Source organism: Phascolarctos cinereus, unplaced genomic scaffold, assembly GCF_003287225.1.
Source record: "Phascolarctos cinereus isolate Bilbo 61053 unplaced genomic scaffold, phaCin_HiC Scaffold_4;HRSCAF=312, whole genome shotgun sequence".
Lineage (NCBI taxonomy): Eukaryota > Metazoa > Chordata > Mammalia > Diprotodontia > Phascolarctidae > Phascolarctos > Phascolarctos cinereus.
This window is the reverse complement of record NW_027555847.1, coordinates 197,195,794-197,221,924: the sequence shown is the minus strand read 5'-3', so window position 1 is coordinate 197,221,924 and position 26,131 is coordinate 197,195,794. Positions and strand designations below refer to the sequence as shown.

At 36.1% G+C, this 26,131-nt stretch overlaps 1 long non-coding RNA gene and 1 pseudogene across 1 annotated transcript in view; both read left to right on the top strand.

The window, feature by feature from the left end:
* Positions 1-26,131, top strand: part of LOC144456655 (uncharacterized) — a 770,782-nt gene that overhangs the window by 191,939 nt on the left and 552,712 nt on the right. The gene's annotated exons all lie outside the window — the stretch shown is intronic.
* On the top strand, positions 1,215-16,986 carry LOC110198630 (uncharacterized protein CLBA1-like; annotated as a pseudogene).

The following is a 26,131-nucleotide window of genomic DNA, read 5'->3' as shown; positions in this document are numbered from 1 at the left end:
AAATGATCCAACCATTTTGGAGAACAATTTGGAACTATGCCCAAAGGGCTACAAAAATGTGCATACCCTTTGATCCAGCAATAGCACTTCTAGGGCTATATCCCAAAGAGATCAAACAAATGGGAAAAGGACCCACATGTACAAAAATATTCATAGCAGCTCTTTTTGTGGTGGCAAAGAATTGGAAATTGAGAGGATGCCCATCAATTGGGGAATGGCTGAGCAAGTTGTGGTATATGAATGTAATGGAATAGTATTGTGCTATAAGAAATGATGAACAGACTGACTTCAGAAAAACCTGGAAAGACTTGTATGGTCTGATGCTGAGTGAGCTGAATAGAACCAAGAGAACCTTGTACACAATAACAGCTATGCTGTGTGATGACTAATATTGATAAACTTAACCCTTCCCAGTAATACAAGGATGTAAGACATCTCCAAAGGCCTCGTGATGGAAAAGGCTATCCACATCCAAAGAAAGAACTATGGAGTTGAATGGAGATCGAAGCATACTATTTGCTATTCTTTTTTCTTCTGTTGAGTTTTGTTTCCTCTTTCTGGTGTTTCCTCCTATTGGTTCTAATTCTTACTTACAACATCATGAATGTGAAAATATGTTTAATGGGAATGTAAATGCATAGCTTATATCAGATTGTGCACCATCTTGGGGGGAGGGTAGTGGGGAGGAATGGGGAGAAAAATTTTAAACTCAAAAGCATATGGAAGTGATTTTGATAAATTAAAATAAATTAATAAAAAATTTTGAAGAAAACCATGTAAAAAATTAAACAATAGAAAAGGTGACTAAGACAAAAATGCAAGAACAATATCACTGCCGTGTTAAAAAAAAATAAAATCTTAGACATTTTATTTTCCTATACTAGATTCTTCTTGTTAAGACACTACTTTGGGTCAATCATACACATACATGGGTGCATATGCACTCAGTTTCTCATCCATAAAATGAGTTGGAAAAGGAAATGGCAAACCATTCTAGTATCCTTGCCAGGAAAATCACAAAGGGAATAACAAAGAGTTGAATATGACTGAAAAAATGACTCAAATATGAGTGTATATATTCATACATGTATGTGTGCAAGGGTGTCTATCCATCCATCTATCTGTCTGTCTATCTATCTATCTATCTATCTATCTATCTATCTATCTATCTATTTATCTATCTATCCCTGCATCTATATATCTAGTACTTTGAGATGGAAAGTGCTAGAAGTTCAGGGGATCAAGAAATGCTTCGAGAGGTTGGAGCCAAGATGGCAAAGTAAAAGCTCTCCCCCAGACCCCTCCAAATACATGTTAAAATGACTCTAAATAAATTCTAGGTCAGCAGAACCCACAAAAAGACAGAGTGAAATACATTTTGAACCCAAAACAGCGTGAATGGTTGATAAGAAAGGTCTGTTGTGCTAGGCTTGGAGAGAAGCGCAGTTCAGCATGGCCCGAGCAGGCAAAGACAGAACAGATATCAGGAGAATGAATCACAGGAAGCTGTGATGGTTTCCAGATGTCTCAACCCACAAATGCCAAAGTTAACTTAAAAAATCAATTGGAGGGAGCAGCTAGGTGGCACAGTGGATAGAGCACCGTCCCTGGATTCAGGAGGACCTGAGTTCAAATCGGGCCTCAGACACATAACACTTACTAGCTGTGTGACCCTGGGCAAGTCACTTAACCCCATTGCCTAGACCAAAAAAAATCAGTTGGAAAGGTCTGTCAGAGAACTCCAGTCTTGGCCCTAGCACAGCCCAGGGGCGGTGGCCACAATAGCAGCAGTTGCTTCCAGAGCTCTCAGCCCACAGATAGTGGGGGCATCAAATGGTGGATCAGAAGGGGACTACAGGAATCTCTTTGCTGGCACTGAGGCAAGATTCTCTTGCTTTGTCTGGGCCTGGATCTGGATCACAGTCTTGAGTGGCAGTGCCAGGGTGAAGAGGAGCACTGTCAAGGTGGAGCTTGTGACATAGTGGAGAGAGAATCCTCCTCACACTTCCGAGGAAGAAAAAAAGTCCTTGTGGTTACTCACAGAGTAGACCACAGCCAGAAAAGGAGTGAACACCTCTCATTTGATCATACCATCTTGGTAGAACTGAAATTTTACAGGTCCCTAGAAGTATCTCAAAAACCACTGCACAAACCTCCTGATGCTTGGGACAGTACATCCTCCATACTGGAAGCAGAGGTCTACCTTAACAAAAACTCTTTTAGAAAGTCAAGTAATTAACATGATCAGGCTCAAAAAAAAAACCAACCTCAGACTACAGAATATTACTTTGGTGACAAAGAAGATGAAAACATACAACCAGAAAAAGACAATAAAGCAAAAGCTCCTACTTCCAAATCCTCCAAGAAAAATATGAATTAGTCTTAATCTTTTTGAGGAAGACCTCAAAAAGGATTTTGAAAAGCAAGTGAGAGGAGCAGAGGAAAAACTGGGAAGAGAAATGATAGTGATGCAAGAAAATCATGAACAACAAGTCAATAGCTTGCTAAAGGAGACCCCAAAAAATTCTGAAGAAAATAACACCTTAAAAATAGATCAACCCAAATGGCAAAAGAGGTCCAAAAAGCCAATAAGGAGAAGGATGCCTTCAAAAGCAGAATTGGCCAAATGGAAAAGGAAGTCTAAAAGCTCACTGAAGAAAATTCTTCCATAAAAATTAGAATGGAGAAAATGGAAGCTAATGAAGTTATGTGAAATCAAGAAATTATAAAACAAAATCAAAGGAATGAAAAAATAGAAGACAATGTGAAATTTTCATAGGAAGAACAACTGACCTGGAAAATAGATGCAGGAGAGATCATTTAAAAATTATTGGACTACCTGAAAACCATGATCAAAAAAAGAGCCTAGACATCAGCTTTCAAGAAATTATCAAGGAAAACTACTCTGACATTCCAGAACTGGAGGGTAAAATAGAAATGGAAAGAATCCACCAATCACCTCCTGAAAGAGATCCCCAAAGGAAAACTCCTAGGAATATTACAGCCAAATTGCAGAGTTCCCAGGTCAAGGAGAAAATTTTGCAAGCAGCCAGAAAGAAACATTTCGAGTGTTGTGGAAACACAATCAGGATAGCACAAGATTTAGCAGCTTCTACCTAAGGGATCAGAGGGCTTGGAATATGATATTCTGGAGGTCAAAGGAGCTATGATTAAGAACAAGAAAAACCTACTCAGCAAAACTGAATATAATCCTTCGGAGGGGAGGTTGGACATTCAATGAAATAGAGGACTTTCAGTCATTTTTTATTAAATGATCAAAGTTGAATAGCAAATTTGACTTTCAAATCCAAGACTCAAGAGAAGAATGAAAAGGTAAACAGCAAAGAGAAATCATAAGGGACTTATTAAAGTTCAACTGTTTACATTCATATGTTGAAAGATGATATTTGCAATTCATGAGACCTTTCTCAGTATTGGGGTAGTTGAAGGGATATATGTGTGTGTGTGTGTGTGTGTGTGTGTGTGTTTAGAGGCAAGAGAGGATTGTACTGGGGAAAGAAGATAGGAAGAGGTAGAATAGGGTAAATTACCTCCAATAAAAGAGGCAAGAAAAAGGGGAAGGTAAGAGAGAGGAGGTGAGAGGGAATGAGTGAACCTCAACCTCATCAGATTTGGCTTAAGGAGGGAATAATATACACACTAGCTGGATATGGAAATCTCTCTTACCCTGCAGGAAAATAGATGGGAATGGGATGGGGGGGTGATAGAAGGGAGTGCAGATTGGGGGAGGGGTAATCAGAAGCAAACATTTTTGAAGAGGGACAGGGTCAAAGGAAAGAATAGAATAAAGAGGGAGTGGGATAGGATGGAGGGAAATATATTTAATGTTTCACAACATGACTATTATCGAAGTGTTTTGCATGACTACACACGTATAACCTATGTTGAAATGCTTGCTTTCTCAATGAGGTTGGAATGGAAGGGAAGGAGAGAATTTGGAATTAAAGTTCTAAAAACAAATGTTAAAAATTGTTTTTACATGCACCTGGGAAATAAGATATACAGGCAAAGAGGTATAGAAATCTATCCTTCTGTACAGGAAAATAGAAGGGGAAGGGGATAAGAGGGAGGGTGACAGAAGGGAGGGCAGATTGGGATAAAGAGTATTCAGAATTCATGCCCCTTGGGGAGGGGAGGGATGGGGAGAAAATTCGGGACTCAAATCTTATGGGAGTGAATATTGAAAATTAAAAATAAATAAATCAGTCAATAAAAGGAAATAAATAAATAAAGAATTGCTTCTTTTAGAAGATGGTGCCTGAGCTGTGTTTTGCAGGAAGAGAGGGATTTTACGAGACACAGGTGAGGAGGGAATACATTCCAGGCATGAAGAATTGCCATTGTATAGAGGTTAGAGATGGTGAAGCGACATGTTTAAGAAACAAAAAGAGGCCCTTGTGATTGAATTTTTGTGGTATGGAAAAAGTAATATGCAAGGAGTCTGAAAAGACATGTTGGAGTGAGGTTGTGAAGGGTATTAAAAGCTAGAAGAAGAATTTATATTTGCTCTTAGAAGTAACAGGAAACACATTATAATTCCATACACAAATAAGAAATTAAAAATATGACTGTATATCACAAATATACATATACACATATATGTATATCTATAACTATCTATATATGAATTTAAAATTGTAAAAACAATACCCGCCTACTTTTCTGTATACCTCTAGATTTTACTTCTGCCCTATTGTGTATATTTTTTGAATATTCTATTGATTCTTTACTTTTTCTTTTTTTTTGTATCACTTTAAATATCTACCCATTGTCTCCAAACTCTGCCCCTATGATATTATTATTATTATTATTATATTATTTTTCCATATAACCTTATTTCCCATTATTCACCAATATGAACTCTTCTTTTCAGGCAGCTCTTCTTTTTTCTCTATTTATGTATTTTTAGTTTTCAACATTCACTTCCACAAGATTTTGAGTTCCAAATTTTCTCCCCATCTCTTCCCTCTCTTCACCCCAAGACAGCATGCATTCTGAATATCCCTTCCCCTAGTCTGCCCTCCCTTCTATCTCCACCCTTCTCTTATTCCCTCCCCCTTCTATTTTCTATATACCCCAATGCTTGTATATTTTATTTCCCAGTTGCATGAGAAAACAATTTTGAACATTGGTTTTAAAACTTTGGGTCCCAGATTTTCTCCCTTCCTCCCTCCTCACCCACCCTCATTGAGAAGGCAAGCAACTCAATACAGTTTATACATGTGAAGTCATACAAAACACTTCAATAGTAGTTATGTTGTGGAAAACTAACTATATTTCCCTTGCTCCTATCCTGCCCCCCCATTTATTCTATTCTCTCTTTTGACCCTGTCCCATCTTAGAAGTGCTTGCTTCTGATTATTCCTTCCACCAATATGCTCTCCCCTCCATCATCCTCCTACTCTCTTATCCCCTTCCCCACTATTTTCCTGTAGGTAAGATAGATTTCCATACCCAACTGAATGTGTATGTTATTCCTTCCTTAAGCTAAATCCAACGAGAATAAGATTAACTCATTCCCTCTCACCTTCCTCCACTTCCCCTCCATTGTAAAACTTTTTCTTGTCTGTTTTATGTAAGATAATTTACCATATTCTACCTCTTTTTCTCCTTCTCCCAGTATAATCCTCTCTTATCCCTTAATTTTATTCTCCAGATATCACTCATTCATCTTCAATTCACCCTGTGCCTCTATCTATCTTTCTATCTGTCTGTCTGTGTCTGTTTGTCTGTCTATCTATCTATCTATCTATCTATCTATCTACCTATCTACCTATCTACCTATCTAATTTTTTCCCTCCAACTACCCTAATACTGACAAAGGTCTCATGAGTTACAAATATCATCTTTCCATATAGGAATGTGAACAGTTCACCCTTAAGAAGTCCCTTATAATTTCTTTTTCCTGTTTACCTCTTCATGCTTCTCTTGAGCCTTGTATTTGAAAGCCAAATATTCTGTTCAACGCTAGTCTTTCATCAAGAATGCTTGAACACACTCTTCTTCACTGAATTCCCATTTTTTCCCCTGAAAGATTATATTCAGTTTTGCTGGGTAGGTGATTCTTGGTTGTAATCCTATCTCTTTTGCCCGCTGGAATATCATATTCCAAGACCTCCCATCCCTTAATGTACAAACTGCTAAATCCTGTGTTATCCTGATTGTGTTTGCACAATACTCGAATTGTTTCTTTGTAGTTGCTTGCAAATTTTTTTTTAATTTTATTAATTTATTTTGATTTATCAACAATCACTTCCATATGCTTTTGAGTTTAAAATTTTTCTCAACCCTTCCGCCTCACCACCCTCTCCAAGACAGCACACAATCTGATATAAGCTACATTTACATTCCTAATAAATGCATTTTCACATTAGTGAAGTTGTAAGTAAAAATTAAATCCAATAGGGGGAACCATCAGAAAAAGGAAACAAAATCAACGGAAGAGAAAAAAAATGATAGCGATTCAACTTCCATAGTTCTTTCCTTTGCATATGGATAGCATTTTCCATAACGAGGCCTCTGGAGATGTCTTAGATCCTTGTATTGCTGAGAGGGGTTAAGTTTATCAATATTAGTCATTGCACAACTTGGCTGTTATTGTGTACAACGTTCCCTTGGTTCTGCTCACTTCACTCAGCATCAGACCATAGAAGCCTTTCTAGGTTTTTCTGAAGTCAGCCTGTTCATTATTTCTTATAGCACAATACTATTCCATTACATTTATATTCTACAACTTGTTCAGCCATTCCCGAACTGATGGGCATCCTCTCTATTTCCAACTCTTTGCCACCACAAAAAGAGCTGCTATGAATACTTTTGTACATGTGGGCCCTCCTCCCATTTGTATGATCTCTTTGGGATACAGCCCCAGGAGTGCTATTGCTGGGTCAAAGGGTATGCACATTTTTATAGCCCTTTGGGCATAGTTCCAAACTGTTCTCCAAAATGGCTGGATCACTTCACAACTCCACCAACAATGCAACCAATTTTCCCACATCTTCTCCAACATTTATCATTTTCCTGTTTTGTCATGTTGGCCAATCTGATAGGTGTGATGTTGTACCCCAAGCCATTCCAATTTGCATTTCTCCAATCAATAATGATCCAGAGCATTTGTCCATATGACTACAGATGGCTTTAATTTCTTCATCTGAGAACTGTCTGTTCATATCCTTTGACCATTTATCAATTGGGGAATGGTTTATATTCTTATAAATTTGTCTTAATTCTCTATATATTTTAGAAATGAGGCCCTTATCAGAAAGACTGGTTAAAACATTCTTTCTGAATTTTCTACCTTCCTTCTAATCTTAGTTGCATTGTCTTTGTTTGTGCAAAAACTTTTCAATTTAATGTAATCAAAAATTATCCAGTTTGCTTTTCATAGTGTTTTCTATCTCTCATTTAGTCATGAATTCTTCTGTTCTCCATAGATCTGATAGGTAAACTATTCCTTCTTCTCCTAGTTTGATTATAGTATCAGCCTTTATATCCAAATCATGAACACATTTTGACTTTATTTAGGTATAAGGTATGAGATTTGGGTCTATGCTTAGTTTCTGCCATAGTCTTTTCCAGCTTTCCCAGCAGTTTTTTTTTTCAAAGACTGGGGTCTGATCCCAAAAGCTGTGGTCTTTCAGTTTATCAAATAATAGATTACTATAGTCTTTGACTACTGTGTCTTGCATATTTAACATATTCCACTGATCCACCACTCTATTTCTTAGCCAGTACCAAGCAGTTTTGATGATTGCTACTTTAAAATACAATTTAAGATCTGGAATGGCTAGGCCTCCTTCGCCTGCATTTCTTTTCATTAGTTCCTTTGATATTCTGGACCTTTTGTTCTTCCAAATGAATCTTGTTATTATTTTCTCTAACTCTATAAAATAATTTTTTGGTAATTTGGTTGGTATGGCACTGAATAAGTAAATTAGCTTAGGTAAGATTGTCATTTTTATTACATTAACTCGGCCTACCCATAAGCAACTGATGTTTTTCCAGTTATTTAGATCTGATTTGATTTGTGTGTGCTTGCAAAATTTTCTTCTTGATCTGGGAAATATAGAATTTGGCTACAATATTGCTAGGAGTTTTCCTTTGGGGATCTCTTTCAGGAAGTGATTGGTGGATTCTTTCCATTTCTATTTTACCCTCTGGTTCTGGAATATCAGAGTAGTTTTCCTTGATAAAATACTTGAAAGGTGATGTCTCAGTTCTTTTTTTTGATCATGGTTTTCAAGTAGTCCAATAATTTTTAAATGATCTCTCTGGATCTATTTTCCAGGTCAGTTGTTTTTCCAATGAGATATTTCACATTGTCTTCTATTTTTTCAATCTTTTGGTTTTGTTTTACAGTGTCTTGATTTCTCAAAAGTCACTAGCTTCCAATTGCTCCATTCTAATTTTTAAGGAATTATTTTCTTCAATGAGCTTTTGGACTTCCTTTTCCATTTGGCCAGTTCTGCTTTCCTCTCCCAGTCTAGTGTGATAGACCTTTCCAATCAACCATTCAGGTTGTCTTGGGCTGAAAACTTGTTTCACTCTGTCTTTTGTGGGTTCTGCTGTTCTAGAATTTGTTTAGAGACATTTTTTACAGGTATTTGGAGAGGTTGGGGGAGAGCTCAAGCAAATCACCGCTTTGATCTTGGCTCCACCCCTAGGCTCATCAGCTAGCTCTTAACTCCACTGTCTCTCCACCACCCCATATGCAGCTTTGAAATGTTTATAATATTTACTTCATAATATGAGACCTTCCTGTTTTTTGAAATTCTAGTTTTGTCCATCTCAAGTTCAAATTTACATTTGCTATTGTGGCCAACAATGCATCTTCTCTTCCCTAGATTTCTATAGATAATCTTTTATATCTGGCATTAAATTTGAAATAATTTTATAATGTTGCTTACCTATTTTATACATTAATGTCTTGGTAGATTTTAAGTTCAAGGAACAAAGAGGGTGTTTCTTATATTTCTTTTGTGTTTCCTTCAGTGCCTAATACAAAATATCCAATAGACTATACATAATTATTGAGTATGTAGATAGATGAATGAATAAACATCATTATCTGCAACTACCTGTTGTACTCTGTAAATTCCTTGAGGCCAGGGAGTACTTGGGGTTTTGAGCTCCTTTTGTTTTAAGCCTTCAGAGCACTAACTTGGATATAAACAGATGCTTGATAAATTTCATCTTAACAAAACCAAACAGATTAAGTTATCGTTGTAATATCAGAATTTTAAAATTGAATTTAAAAATTTGTGATAGATTTACTGGACTAATTGTTATATAAGTAATCATGTAATGTGGCCCTTTGAAACACTGCTGTCAGGTCCTTAAGTTAGCTATTTCCTCAGCTGAAGATTAAAAGGTAGAGCTGGGAGGGAAGATGGGATTTCTTCATCAAAAGTCTAATTTCTAAGTCCACATACTTTTCTTATCTGGTGTTACCTCTTTCTTCTTCCATAAAATACTGCATTATAACACAATTCAAATTAACTATGGTGTTAGTATTATTATGAATCCAAGTTACACTTATTCATGTGAGAATGTGTTCTAACTTTAATAATTCTAGAAATGTAAATAAAAAACTACTTTGAGATATTCTCTTATGCCCATTAGTTTTGCAAATATTGTTAGACAATAAAATTAAATTATGGAAGGACTATAGAGAACTCTACTGTTTTGCACCATACCTATAGAGTTGTAATTTAGTTCAATGTTTTTTGAAAATTAAAATAGACTTATATAGCAAAATAAGAGTTATTTTTAACATTTGACCTAGTAAGGTGATGTTGGGATCATATTCTAAAGATGTTATTTTTTGATAAGGTGAAAAATTTATTTGTGCAAAAATAATTTCATAAAATTAGTTTATGTACTTCAGAATTCAATGCATCCGTGATCACATTAAGTGTAAGTACTTCCCTTCAATAGTATTCCCTGTAGAATCATTTGTAATAGGAAAAAAAATGGAAGCAATTCATGTTGTGCAATATGACTATGATAGAATATTGTTGTGTTGCAAGAAATGATGAAGGGGATGGTTTCAGAAAAAAGAACATGTGGCAATACTTTTATGAATTTATATAAAGTGAAATGAGCATTATCAGGAGAATGTTGTATACAGTAACAATACTGTAATGACAATCAACTGTGAAAGACTTAGCAACTCTGATCAATATAATGATCCACAACAATTCTGAAAAATTCTTGATGTAAAATTTTATCCAACTCCAAAGTGAGAACTGATACACTCTAAATGCAGATTGCATTTTTTAAAAAATTTTCTACTCTTTTGCCACATGGCTAATATGAAAACATGTTGTATATGACTTCATATGTATAGTGAGTGTCATATTGCTTGCCTTCTCAATAGATAGGGGAGTGGTGGGAGAAAGAGAATTTGGAATTTCAATTTTTTAGTGAATATTACAATGTACATAATTTTAAAAATACAACTTATGTGCTAGTCAATTTTTTCATAATAGTGTAATTAGTGTAACAACATTTTCATAAAATAAAAAGGAAACACAAATAATAGAACAGTTTACTATTAATTTATCAAAGTTAATTTTTGTTAGATAGGTTCATAACTTTAGGCAGAATCTACTTTTTTCCTTTTTGTGTGTATTTGAAGGTTTGTGACATGTTTGTTGAGAGATGTCAAGTATCTGTATGCTACATACATACATATATATGTATGTGTATATATATTTATATCTGTCTATCTATTCACATAAATGAATCTCATACTGCTTCACATTGTTCAAGTAGCTCCATAGCTACATGCAAGTTGGAAATTTTTCTTTTTTTTAAAGACTGTCTTAAATCCTCTCCCCTTTTACTTATAGATGTTTTCCCTAGGCAATTAGGGCCAACAGCCTTCTTATTTCTGCAAAACCTGCTTCTACCCTCCTTGCAAACCCTTTGGATTTCTAGAGATATAAAGTCATTTCCTGTATGTACAGTTACACATGCTTTCTGGCCACTGATCAAGCATTTCTATTAACAATCCCCTTCATTATCATTTGAACCTTTGTACTTTAGTCATCTTGTTATTTTCTTTCCTCTCTCCCTACATTCTCTTCTCCCAAATATTCTCCCCTCCACCTTTATACTCTGGATCAGCATATTCTAGGTTTCCTATATCTTGGTCTTCTTGCCAATCCAGCAGTCAGTGATCCTACCTAGTCTTTGAACTTCGATGAAGCTTCTCTCTCTGTCTCTATCTGTCTCTGTCTCTCTCTCTGTCTCTTTGTCTCTTTATCTCACTTTCTCTCTTTCTCTCTCTCTCCTTCTCTCTCTCTTTCTCTCTCCCTCTTTGTCACACCTCATTAGGTCTTTTCAACTAGATTCGCCTTCTCTCCTCTAGACTCCATACCACTGGATCATCTTAGTTAAATTGACCTAATTTTCTTTTTAAAACTTTTTTAAAATTTCTTATTAAAATTCCATTCAAGAATTCACAAAGCTAACGACATCCACTGTGTTCCATGGAAATCTTCCTTATGGTGCCTTAAGTGATGAAGAATATTTATGATTCCAAAGTAATTTTTAGGAAAAAAAACCCTCTGTTTTGTTGTCACCCCCATTTTGTCATAGGTATCAAGGTTCTAAACAATGGGTCACTTGAGGTAGAACTCAGGAATTGACAATGCACTTCATGTAGTCACTAGGGAATGAACTCACAATATAATAGAGATCCTACCCCAAACAAGTTACCTGGGATACTATGGGCCATATCATAAGGCATGATGAATTTGTTAAAATATCCTCTAAAGTAATCTAGGTCTTTTAGAGTTTGGCAAATGAATTTTGAATTTTAATAACCTAATACTTCAGGTCCAAAGATACATTTCTATGGCATTGGCAGAATAAAAGCATCACTAGATTTTCCATTCAAAACTCAAGTATGTCATATTTTAACCTTGCTTTCATAAAGTGGTAGATTGAGATTTATGTTGTTATTTTTTTTTCTGAAAGCTTGCCGGGATCTAACTACTTTTGTTTGCTGATGACTTGTACCAATGCCCAGTTGAAGTGAATTTTAGAAACAGCAAATGATTCTTTTAGCTGTGTGTTGCCAAGTGGAATGGAGTCTATTCCACTCCACTGTTTAATAACATGCACAATTATGAAAGATAATGGAGTGTAGGAGAGGCTGCTGGCTTACTTGAAAGAGATGGTTTTTTTTCCAAATTGGAAATAAGGCCAAATTTAGAATTCCATCATCACTTTGCCTTTGTTATTGTATAAGAGCTTCAACTTCAGTATGGTACCTTTAAAATGCCCTTTCTCTCTTTTTAATTACAATCAACTTTCAGAGATAGAGTCATAGAACCTAAGAATTGGAATGGACATTTGAGATCATCTAGTCCAATCTGTCTCTCAGTGGAATCACTCTCATCCACCACATCCCAGCCAGATGGCCATCCAACCTTTGACCATTTTCAGTGACAGGAAGTTAGCTGCTTCTGGGGGATTGCCTATTCTATTTCAGACAGCTTTTTTAGGAACTCCTTCCCTTTTTTGAGTAAAAATCTGTCTTCATTCATTGGTCCCAATTCTGCCTGTTAGGACAACAAAAAATCATCTAATTCTTCCATCACATGATGATGCATCCAAAAATTTAAAAGTTGAGACAGCAGGGCTGGGGAGTCACATGCCACCATACTCCATTTCAGTGGCAGCAGGCCCACTGCAGGCTCATTAATAGTTCATTCCATCCCTCCCACGTACATGCACACCACCCTACCCTGGCCCTGTCCAAACAGGCCTGGCCCAGTCCTCTCCCTGGCCAGGGCTGCTGGTGGGCTGGGAGGAATAGTACAGCCTACAACATTTTGTGGCCAAATTGGAAGAAACCCCTGGGGCAGCTCCCTGAATGTAAAAAAGATGGACTCCCCGTGGTGGGTAGCCACCCACTCTACCACCCAAGTGAATATTACTTCAGTCTCTTTCCTTCCAAGGCAAATGAAGAAATGATTGACCTCTCAGAATGGGCACCACTGACTTCTCCTTGGTACCAGAGCTGGATTTTTTTGTTTGTTTTCTTTTTCTTTCTGTTTTTTAATTTCCCCTGAAGATTTTTCTTGCTGAAAGTGCAGGATCAGCACCTAGTAGCAAGAAAGATCAGGAGATTTCCAGTGGGGCCTCCCTCGGGGACTAAGTAGAGGCAGTGGAACGAGCTTTTGGTAGAGAGACTCCAAATGGAAGCATGCAAATTATGTACGTGAGAGCAGAGGCTGTGATGAGGAGATGATGAAAATAGTCGACTCTGCTCTGCCATGGTTAGAAAGCAAACCAAGAAATGCTGCTGTCCCCATTGCTGCATCAGACGCTGATATTTCTGACAGTAGCTGTTTGAGTTCCATAGAACAAAACAGCTCCTGGGGTGACTTTGAAGGTTTCAGGGCAGCTCTGACTAGTCTGACACTTTGAGCACCCTAGAAATTCTGGAGTGGTGGGCAGCACCAGAGATACATGAAAGTGATCCTGATTTAAATGGATATGTCACAACCTATTGTAGCTGTCTGTAGTCTGATAGTTTAACCAGTATGAGGGAAACTGCTGCTGTTTTACCTATTAAAGCCAGCCTCAGCTATGAGAATATTTTTAAGCTTATCTTTCTTTTTTGTTTTGTTTTGTTTTGTTTTTTTAATTTTATTAATTCATTTTGATTTATCAACAATCACTTCCATATACTTTTGGGTTTAAAATTTTTCTCCCCCTTCCTCCCCACCACCCTCCCCAAGACGGTGCACAGTCTGATTTGGGCTATACATTTACATTCCTGTTAAACATATTTTCACATTAGTGAACTTGTAAGTAAAAATTAAAACCAGTAGGAGGAACCATCAGAAAGAGGAAACAAAACTGAACAGAAGAGAAAAAAACAGATAGTGATTCAACTTTCACAGTTATGATTACTATCTGTGTCTTCTTGTCCATCCTTTTCCCCCCTGCCCCGTTTATGCTTTTCTTTCTCCTCTCTCCCTTCCCCACCTTCACCAGTACTTTGCTTTTGACCACTGCCTCCTTCAGTCTCTCCTCCTTTCTATTATTCCTCTCCCCACTTCCCCTTCGTCCCCACCAGTTCTTCCCTCCCTTCCATCCCCCCTCCCTTTTCTTTCCCCTTTTCCTTCCTACTGCCCATAGGGCAAGTTAGATTTCCATACCAAACTGATTATGTTATTCCCTTCTTGAGCCAAATGGGATGAGAGTAAGGTTCAAATAATGCTCACTCCCCCTCCCTTCTTTCCCTCTGCTGTAATAGGATTTTTTGTCTTTTCTAGTAATGTAATTTACCCTTGTCTGCTTCCTCCTTTATCAGATCAGATTAATCCACTTACTTGGATCCATTTAACCCACTTGATTAGATTTTTTTTTATCATTACATCAAAGCAACTAATATCCACCCCCTTTATGTATACTCCTTTAACATGGTGTAATAATAATACAGTCCTCAAGAGTTGCAAGTGTCATCTTCCCTTGTAGGGATGTAAACAGTTTTCCCTTATTAACGACATTTCGTATCTTTCTGTCCCATTTACCTTTTTATGTCTTTCTTGAATCTTGTACTTGAAGATCAAATGTTTTGTTGAGCTCTAGTCTTTTTATGAGGAAGGTTTGGAAGTCCCCTATTTTGTTGAATATCCATCTCTTCCCTTGAAAAATCATGCTCATTTTTGCAGGGTAGTTGATCCTTGGCTGCAATCCAAGCTCCTTTGCCTTATGGAATATCATGTTCCACACCCTGCAGTCTTTTAATGTAGAAGCTGCAATGTCCTATGTAATCCTGACTGTGGTTCTGTGATATTTAAATTGTTTCTTTCTGGCTAGTTGCAGCACTTTCTCTTTCATCTGGTAATTTTGGAATTTTGCTATTATATTCCTTGGAGTTATCAATTTGGGATCTCTTTCAGGTGGTGAGTGGTACATTCTTTCTATGGTTATTTTACTTTCTGGTTCTAGGACTTCAGGGCAGTTTTCTTTTATGATTTCCTGAAAGATGCTGTCCAGGCTCTTTTTTTCATCATGATTTTCAGGTAGGCCAATGATTTTTAAATTGTCTCTCCTGGATTGATTTTATAGGTTGGTTGTTTTACCGATGAAGTACTTTATGTTTTCATCCATTTTTTCATTTTTTTGTTTCTGTTTGACTGATTCTTGCTCTCTCATAGAGTCATTAGTTTCCATTTGTCCAATTCTAGTTTTTAACAGATTGTTTTCTTCTGTTAGTTTTTGTACTTCCTTCTTTAATTGGTCAATTGTATTTTTAAGGGGTTTGTTTTCTTCAGTGTACTTTTTTTCCAGTTTGCCAATTGTGTTTTTTAGGGACTTGTTTTCTTCAGTGTACTTTTTTTTTCCAATTGGCCAATTGTATTTTTTAAGGACTCTTGTACCTCTCTCATTAGACTTTTCAAATCCTTCTTGAGCTTTTCTAAGAAGGCTTTTTGGGCTTCAGACCAGTTCATACTCCTTTCTGATGTTGCAGATGTGGGTTTGTTGACAATGTTGTCCACTTCAGAATTTCTGTCTTGATCTCCACTCTTTTCATAATATGAATCTATGGTACATTTCTTTTTACTCAGGATTTCTTTATTCCTTGTCCTTTAAAGAGATTGAGCTCTCTTGCTGGGGAACAGAGGGCACTGACCCAAGCCTGTTGTGTTGGGAACCTAGGTCTTGGTCACTGGCGTTGTGTGCTAGGGCCTCTTATGTTGGCAATTGGAGGCTGTAGGGTTTTGGCAGCTTACCTTGTGTTGGGCTGGAATCAGCAAGGCTGGAACTTTCAGGCAATTCTAGGCTGCCTGCTTTTCCTTTCCTTTAGCTTTCTTCAGCTCCTTTTAGATGGGTGCTGCAGGATGTTTATCTGCCTGGGGCCCCTTGCAATGCTGCCTCCCTTGTTTCTCCTAATCCACTAGGAGATTCCTTTGAGGTAGAGTGCCTGGTGGTTTTCTGAGCTGGTTTCCACCAGTTCTCCTGCCCTCACTGAGGCACTAGGAGGCCCAGGCATTGGTGTTTGCCTGCTCTACCACCTGGGCTTCAGGATCTCCTCCTGATAGTTGGTGGCTGTAGGACAGCTTACCTGGTGTTGGTTTGGAGTCAGCAAGGCTGGGACTTTAGGAAGACTTCAGGTTGTTTGCTTCAGTTCCTTTCAGATGAATGCTGCAGGGTGCTTATCCCCCTGGGGCCCTTTGTAGTGTTGCTTTCCTTATTTTTGCTGAGGCACTAGGAGACCCTTTTGCTTGGCTGCTGCACTGCTGTTCTCTGTCTGTCTTCTAATTCAGCTGTTGCAGGGGTTTTTTTTTCTAGGATGATATTTTCTGGGTTTTCAGAGGTTGATAGGGGAGGGTGAGAGTGACTACCTTTTTACTCCACCATCTTGGCTCCCAGAAGCGGTAGTCTAAGTTTGTCTTTTAAGAAGTACCAGTACAACAAATAACAGAGGATGTTTGCATCTCACACCAGTTTAAAAAAAAACATAATAAAGAAAATACTAGCTGCAAACCTGTTTAAAAAAAAACAATTTTGTTCTGAGTCCTGAAAACTCTTGATGATTCTCCAAGATGAACATAACACATCTACTTCAAGATGCCACTGGAGTAAATATCATTGCCAAGACAATTTCTTGTTCTCGGGATATATACTGCTCAAAAAATCTTTCAGGAGATAAGAATACGTTATGGAAGATTCAGACCTGAAAGAGACTGAATATTTAACAAAAGTAAATGATTTTAATCTTAATAATTACGAGGCACTAATTCAAACCAAGCATTCTGAATCCTGAGCTCTCTGACACAGCAACCCATTTATGTACAACTTGCTTTTGACAAAGCTCTTTCCAGTGAAAATATGAAATATGTAACAATCTAAAGAAAGAAAAAAAAATTTTACTGCCCAGAATCTAAAAATAAAATATTAATAATGATGTTTGCTGAAGAAAAAATATATATGTAAATATATTTTTTTTTAATTTTTGAGGAAAATCTTACATTTTGCTACTAACAAATGGTTCTCTAAACTTTAAATCATAGACATCTTTAAGGTGAGAAAACAAATTTTCAGCTATATTTTCCTATGGCTACCACTTTGAATTTGAATTAATCATGGGTAATAATCAAGACTTTCATTTGAAGAGTTTGCTCTCCATTTTTAAATGTACTATTTTCTGGCCACCCCCAATTTGCCAGTAGTAAGCAAATGAAGGGTTTTTCCACAAACTTTATTTTTCTATTCAACAAATACTTAGAAAAAGCCTTGAAAAGAAATGTATTGCCTTTATAAAGTTTAGAGATGCCACACATTTCTTTAACAAAGTTTCCAGGCCCCTATTCTCAGGTAGCCATTCAAGATTCAGGCTTTGGTAGCCTGCCTCTGGGGCTACTTCCACGGTAGCAGCATGAGCTTAAAGATCACAAATGGCTGATGGAAAAAAACAAAAACACTTCTTCAGATGACTTCCCAATGTCTTGACTCATTCATTGACCTTTTGTTGTTGACTAAGAGAACTAAACATTTTTATGAATGGTTCCAGCTGTGACTAGATGTCCCAACACGTGAATTTTCAGTGTCAGCCTCTTCAACATAGATGTTTTCTTTATTTTCAGGTGACATACTATGGCGAATCCAGGATAATGTCACTGTAGAAATGTCTGATTAAATGCTGTGATGCTTGTTTGGAATATGTTAAAATAGTGTCCTTAGTGGGTTTAAAATATGTTCTAACTAAAAGATGAAGGAAAACCTGAAAGTATAGCCCCAAAGTATCTTAGTCTAACTTAAGTTGCTTTTCCCTAAAATATTCATTTTATTTTATTGTATTTATTGGAGACATCTCAATATTCTGTTTAAACATAAAACTCAGTGCTGTGTGTTATGCACTAAATCTGGGATAATTTGACATTTTCCTATGTAACTGTTGACCTTGACAAAGCAACGCACATGGACAGCAGCTTTATTCCATTTTAAAATTCGTGTTATGGAACATGCAAATGAAAACTTTTTCTAGGTCTCCACTGAAGAATAACTCCTGTTAAAAATGGCAAAAGCCAACAAATCTGCACGTGTTTTTTTCTTAACATTTTATCAAATAAAGTTCCCTGAATACAAAAAAAATTAAGTCATTATTTCTTCCCTAATTTTTTTTTCTTTTGCAGTCTGCTACAGTTCCCACTACTTTTGACCATTCCTCATATGGCTTATTTTTACATACTCTCAAAATTCTCATTTATATCCTCTCAATGCTCTTTTTTGTCATTGTTGCTCAAATATGTTAGTGCTAAAAAATAAACAGAATACTGATTCTCATGAGATACAGTTGCCATATTCTTTCTTTTCCCTTCTAGAACCTATTATTTCCCAAGTGTAAATACTTATGTGAAACCTTTTTTGTGCCAATACATTTGGCTTATAACTTATTAAGAATTACCTGGATCACTAAGAAGTTAAGTAACTTCCTCAGATTCACACAGCCAGAATATAGAAGGTGGGACTTAAACTCAGATCTTCCCAATTCCATTGTTGGCCCACTTTTACTATGCTGTATCAACCTTCTTAGACTTTATGCTTTATCTCTATTACCTGTGTTGCCTTTGGCAAGTCATTTATCCTCTCAGAGCTCCAGAGTATTTGTATATAAACAGATTTAACTAGAATTTGGTGACCTACAAATATTCTTTCAGCTGTAAATGTATGAGCCTATAAACTGTTTAGGGATTAGACTGGTGATTTTGATGGTATATGCCAGGAACTGTGTTAAGTGTTGAAAATATGAATGAGAAAAACACAGACCCTAGCCTGGAGGAGCTTACAACCTAATGGGGAAAGACAACACCCAAAAGAAAGATGAAAAGTGGAGAGGAGATATGCAGGGAAAGAAGGTAGCTGGCATTGAGATATGATGGATTCCAGATCAAGAAAAGCAGCTTGTAGAAGATCAAAAATTGGTTGGCCTGGGAGCCCTCTTTAAATGGAGGTTTTGGGAGTTCTTTGATCTATCTTCCAGCCCTTGAATCTGAGGGGCTAAGTATACCTATATGTAGTGATGGAGTGTGAATACCAAAGTTGATGAAATCTTGCAGGTTGATGATTTTCCTGATGATGAGTTTTCATGGAGTATGATCATGGTAGAGTCCAGTCCAAGTTTTGCAGATAAGGAAACTACTAATTAGTAAAAGCCAGCATTTTATATTTAGTTTTTGCAAAATGCCAAGGTCTTCACAACAACTCTTTGAGAGATGTTTTTTTCCCGCCTCACTTTACAGATAAGAAAACTGAGGCTGAGAGATGTTAAATGATTTGCACAGTCTTGCAAACCACATATTGGCTTAGAAAACCATATGTTGATGTTATCTATGTTTTTAAAATTATTTTTAATTCCTTTTATTAAATATTTACAATTACATTTTAATGTGGCTGTGGCCCAACTGGGGAGTGTCCTGGGCCTCAAAAGCCCTGTAGGCAGCATGTCCGATTCCACTGATTTGGAGCAGTGAGAGATTGTGATTTAGTCTTAGCCAATGTGTCAGAGACAGGGCTTGAACCAGATAGTTCTGACTGCAAGGACAGTTCTCAATCTATTATGCCATGCTGTCTGAATGTGACCTCTCTTAATTAAGCATAAGTCCCTTATCTATTTAAACAGCTCAATAACTCTGTTGACTCACATTATATTTGTGGTCAACACTGCAAACATTTTATTTCATCTAAAATAAAATAAAACAAAACTAAAGATATCTCTTGGAAAATACAGAGGAAAGAAAATAATCAAATTATCATGGGAAATACTTCCTGAAGTATTAACTAAAACTGTGCAGTCACAGTGAAACCATTCAGTAATGGGCAATTGCTAAAGCAATTAATCTTTATATGGAAAATGCCTATATGTCACAGTTAATCATATCAAAAATATCCGCATGGACTACACACTACAGAGAAGAGTTCTCATGGTGCCCATCAAAAGTTGACATTCATGATCACTCTCTAATGTAGCAAGAAGCCAGTAGGAACTTTGGGATGTGCTGTCAAAAAGAGATAAATCAGGATTAAAAATGTATTCACTCCTTTGAATGTGTGAGTTATGTTTCACAATTGGAGACAGCTTATTTTTGAGAGCTTCTAAGACTAAGCAAGGTTAAAATGTGACTTTAAATCTTAATGACCAAGTCATCAGCAGCTACTAAATGTTTTGGTCTGGATTACCAAACAAAGTCTATTATGAGCTCACTCTATTCTGTGCTTTGCTCTGGGCACCCACAGACACTTTGTGTGGAAGAATACCATACACATGTTAGTCTAGCTTTACTCTGCATTGTGGTAAAACTCAGACTTTGATATTTCTATATTGAAAGAAATTAATATTGGAAAATATCCACATGGAGAGTTTAAAAACAAAAGCTACAGCAGGGTCCTTAAAATGTGAGACTGAAAACAAAACTGACCTTCAATTTAGACTTTTGTTCTTTGCATTAGCCCACAGAACAGGGCTTGTAGTACCCCAAAAGTTCCTCAATATTAAGTCCTCACAATTGGAATTCTCACAACGAAGCCACAAAAGCCCTTCTACTGATAGTTTTCAGCACTTGATTCACCATCCACACTCCGTCCATCAGAAATGACTCTTTTCCCCATGCCCCATGGCTTTGTAGAGGCCTTCCAAAAAAATGAGGTGTATAGCTGCATGTTATTTTTATTTATTTTATTTTTTTATTTTTTGGCTAGGCAATGGGGTTAAGTGACTTGCCAGGGTCACACAGCTAGTAAGTGTTACGTGTCTGAGGCTGGATTTGAACTCACGTCCTCCTGAATCCAAGGCCAGTGCTCTATCCACTGCGCCACCTAGCTGCCCCATAGCTGCATGTTATTAAACAATGTGTATTCTTTGCATTGGTTCCCTAGTAGACTGCTAGGGAGATCATGCTTAGAATAATCAACAAGAATTATACGACTTTCCTCAAAAAACACGCCATACCTCTATCTACAAATGAGATATTCTTTTAGGTTAATGAGCTCCTTTTGGTGGAAGCAAATACTCCTAGGAAAACTTTACCTATTCATTTATCATACTTTAGTTCTATTTCTTCTCATTTGAAATTGATATGTGTGATCTGCTTACATGGTTTTGTTTATATCTAATTGAGTTGTGATAAAGAAAAGAAAACATTATGTAAGCAAATGACTCCTACTGGGTCCAACTTGCTTTGAATAGGTATTATCAGTATTTTCAGATTCTTATATGGTATTTTTTAAACTCTATATACTTTTTGGTGCTTCTAGTTATTTGTTTTCTTTTTTAGTTCCTACATATGTTAAATTCTAATCTCTGTTAAAAAATGTTAACAAATTAGTCTTTCTTAAGAACCTATGGAAATTAAGACCATGGTAAGTCCCTTGCAAAACAAATTCCAAGAAATCAAAGATTTGGCAGAATGTTAAATAAGAGGCAGTTTGGAGTAGTGGATACAACATCAGATTTGGAGTCTATGAGACCTGGGCTCAAATCTCATCTCAATCACTTCCTATATATGTGACTCTGGGAAATCAATTTTACCTCTGTACCTTAGTTTTGTAATCTATAATAGTAGGTCTTTGTATGCATGGATCTTTAAGGTCCATTCTAGGTCTAAATCTATGATGCTTTGATTGAGCTCAAAACCTAGCTCTGAAACTGTGTGAGCTTGACCAAGTTACAATTCTCGGGACTATGGTTTTCTCATCACTAAAATAAAGGCACTAAATTATCTCTAACAGACCATCCAGCTCCAAAACTATGATCCATTTTAAAATAATCCCTATATTTGGCTTCTAGAATGATAACACTCTTTGGGGTTGTGTGGTAATAAAGTTATAAGTTGGCACAACTTTTTTTTCTCTTCAAACTTTTGTCTTGATTTCAATTTAAGCCAATTTATATATTTAGAGTTGGCATCAATTAGGACAAGGTACTTCTGGAATATATAGCAATAAAAGCATAGCTTAGTAAAAACTCTTCTTCAGATTTTTGAAGCTGTTCTCAGTCCTGTTAGACCCTGAGAGACTATTAAAAACCCAGTTTTCCAAGCACAGCAAAGAGATAGTCCTTTGACATAAAGCCTAATGAGGTCAATACCAGTCTTCCAACATACCATATCAGGTAGTTGTTTTTTTTTTTATCAGTTCTATTACTCAAATTTCCTTAAAACACTTTGTCTGGATCTCTTCTTTTTTCCTCATTCCACAGGCAGACTTTTGTGTTCCCATAAATTTAGGGAAGTCCCTCTGACTATCAAGGCAGATTATCAGCTCTGCTGAAATTTATGGTTTCAGAGATTTGCCTGAAAGATTAAATGGTTTTGTGGCCATCAGAGTCAGTACTTGAACTAAGTTTTTCTTGATTCCAAGATGAAGCCACTATCCACTACATGTGATAGATTAAAGCCTTGTACATAGTAGATGTTTAATAAATATGTGTTGATTGAGCACATAGAAATTGCCAGGAAATCACTGTCATCTTTTATATGCTGATAATAAAACTAGATAATTTGATCTCCACAGTAATACCTCTGGGTTGGTAGTATGATTCTTATTTTCCAAATTTCAGTAAAAAGACTAGGAAAATGTAGTGATAAGTTAAAGATCACAGAAACAAAGAATAACAGAAAAACTAGAAGAGATCTTAGAGAGCATCAATCCTGTTTACTTTTTTTTTTCAGATGAAGAAATCTAAAATATGGAGGTTGTGGCCTACCCAACTTAACAAAACTAGTTAATAGCAAAGATAACATGTCAATCCAAATCTGTTGCCTAGAATCTTGTGATTTTGGGAGATCTCCTGATGAGGGCCTCTCTTTAACGGGATAGATCAGTACCTTCACTACCTATAATCCTAAGTATATAATACTGTGACAATGGAATTCAAATGACCTACTCAAGATTACATAGCCAATATGTATAAGAGGTAGAACTTGAACCAAATCTTTTCTTAATTTCTGAAAATTATAAAGATTATGATTTAATACTGAATTTTGAAAATAAATGAGGTTCTGATTTAGTTCCTTCTCTCTTGCCTAACAACCATGTACATTTCCAGGTACTGATAAAATCATAAATGGTTTTTTCAAACTGTTTAAATTTTTCTACCCTTTAGATATTTCCTTATGACTTGATCTTTTAAAAATTTTCTTTATTTTTATTGCTATCATTTGTTGCATATCCTCCTTATTTCTCAACATTTTACTTCCCCCTTCCAAACCTGAGAGTCATCCTTTAAGAATGACTATAAAAGAAAGAGAGGGGAAAAAAGCATTTGAGAAGAACTAACCAACATACCAGTCAAATCTGGTATATTTATATGTGTGTGTGTATGTATATATGTATGTATATGTGTGTCTACACACATATAAGTATATATATGTATATATAAGTATGTATGTTTGTATGTATGTGTGTACATATGTATGTATGAATGTATGTGTGTGTGTATATCCTTCTCCATATTCTCCCTGTGCAACAAAGAAAGGTACAAAGTGAAGTATATTCTCTTATTCCTCTCTCCTCTTTATTTTAACTGTTAGCTCATTATAATTACAAAATATTTATTTTCCATTTCTGTAGTTATCCCTTAGATTAACATTGTTGTCACTGTGTACATTGTTTTCCTTTTTCTACTTACTTCACTTGCCTCTTTTCTTGTTCTTTAAAAAGCTCATCAGTATAAATGTTAAGGACAAATGGTATTCTCCAGTATGCTGAACATTCCCAGTGGATATGCATGTTATTTTGTAGAAAAAAGAAAAATTTCCCTCCTACTGCTAATGTGATTGGTTTATCTTCCATTCTTTCTCTCCGTGTATGTTGCAATGCTGTTACAATGTTTAGTAATTTTCTTTCTTCCATGGAAATTTAGATATTTCTAAGATAGAGCCTCAATTCCATTCTGTACACATATTACTTTTATTTTGTACTTGTTATTACTTTGGGGAGGAGAAGATGGTAGGTCAGTCTAGATTGCAATCTGTTTTAAGTGACCTCTGGTGCCAACAGAGTTAAATTGCTGTGTCCTTGTTTAGTATGACATCCATAAGATCATAATCATTACCTATGCATCACTTCACTGCCAAGTAAAGAACAAATGATCTTATAGCTCTTTACAATTTCCTAGGATTTAAAAAAATGTTACTACACACAGATACAAAAAATAAAATAAAACAAAAAACTTAGAAATCCAGTCTTCTGCTTTCGATTTTAACACTCAGTCATCTGACAACAATTCAATTCAATTCCAAGAGTATTTATTACAGACCTTCAATATGCGAAACACTGTGCAAAGTGCTAGGAATTTTAATAAGAAAAAGAAAGTCAGTTCCTGACCAAAAGGAGCTTACAATCAAATGGGGGGAAACAACATAAAAAAATCAGGCTAGAAAGTGGAGGAAGGGGTAATAGCAGGGGATACATGGGTGTTTTCTCCTATGGAACTGAACCCAGGCAGAGTTGTAGATACAAAGTAGAGTTGGGGAGAGAGGGGATGCTGCACCAAGACTGAAGGAAAGGGAATTGACAACTGGCTGAGGCCAATTCTGTTCCCCTACATGTTAATTAGGACAGAGAACAAGAATGGTTAAAAGCAAATTAAGCAACATCTGAGGAGGCTGAGACAACTTGGAAGATTTGCCACAAAAACAGGTTGAATATAAGTGGATAAAACAATGGGTAAGATATTAAAACAGAAGGATAAATAGACACTAAGATATCTAAATAGGTAAAAACATCTCTAAATATGTAATGCAAGACAAAGGAAAATGAGCCAACACCTGATGAAACAAAGAAATCTCTGGATTACCAAGTGAGCATGGGACTCTAGCAAGATATCTTTGAATGGTTCAATAGAGAAGGGAAGAATATCGTGAAAGAGTAGTTTATGACCTGCACAAAAGTTTACTACACTATGTCTAAAATGAACAAAGAAAACTTGAATCCATAATCATGAGTCTTTCCAAAGAATTGAAAGAAAGAAAAGCTGATTAGGAACACAAATATACAGGAAGAAGAGAAGCAAAATGCAATAATGTTAAAAGAACATACAATATACATATAAGCAAAACATATGGCTCTCAAAGATATAATGCATAATTAACTTAAGGATCATTGAAATATGACAAGTCAAAAAACCTGAACATCATCATGCAAGAAATCATATAACCAAGCTGCCAAGAACTACTGAAAGTAGAAAACTAAGTAGCAATCAAAAGACTCCACAGATTTCCCCCAAAAGTTTTCAGCAACATCATCTGTTATCGCCTTACCTCTGGTAACAAATTAGAGTTAACTCTACTGTTCATTAAGATTTGATCCCTTTAAAAATCATTCAGGCCATTCCTCTGCCAAAGCGTCTAACCTTTGAAATTTACAATATTTTTCACTTTCAAAAAGTCATATTTCAACAGAACCTATGATCAAATAACTTCAATGCTATTGATTCAGTTCAGTTCAAGTAAATAAACATTTGTTAAACTAGAAATTACTGATCTTCCTTTAAGACCAAGCAATACTCAGCATCTATATTCTACTCCCTTGAAAGACTGAGTTTCTAACTTCTTTTGGTGATCAAATCCTACCTAAGTATTATACAAAACCCTTATTTTATCCTTTAAGTTATTTTAACCATGGTTATTACTCTTTCTCAATGCCATGCTGCACTCAAAAGATTTTCTAAGGGTTTTCATCATGGATAAGATTTCTTCATGCCGTTTGGTCAAGCCTTGAACAATCTCTAGTATTCTATACAAAATGAACATGAATAATTGATGTAAATAAGACCTAAAAATGATGGCTTCATGCAGTGGGATTTGGAAAAGAATTAACTTGTTGTGCAGCCCAGCATGAAATGGGACATACTGAATTCTCAGGGATTTAATGGGGAAAAAAGAGGTACCATAGCCATATTTTCCTAGGTCAAAATTGTACAGTCTTCTTTCTCTACCATGTTCAATCCAAAAGGTAATCACTTGGTACATGGATTAGGCTTATTAACAGTTCTTCCCCAAACATAACACTCACAGTTCATATTTAGATAATTAAAGAATGTAAAACTTTTATACATTACTTAATACATGACTTACTCATG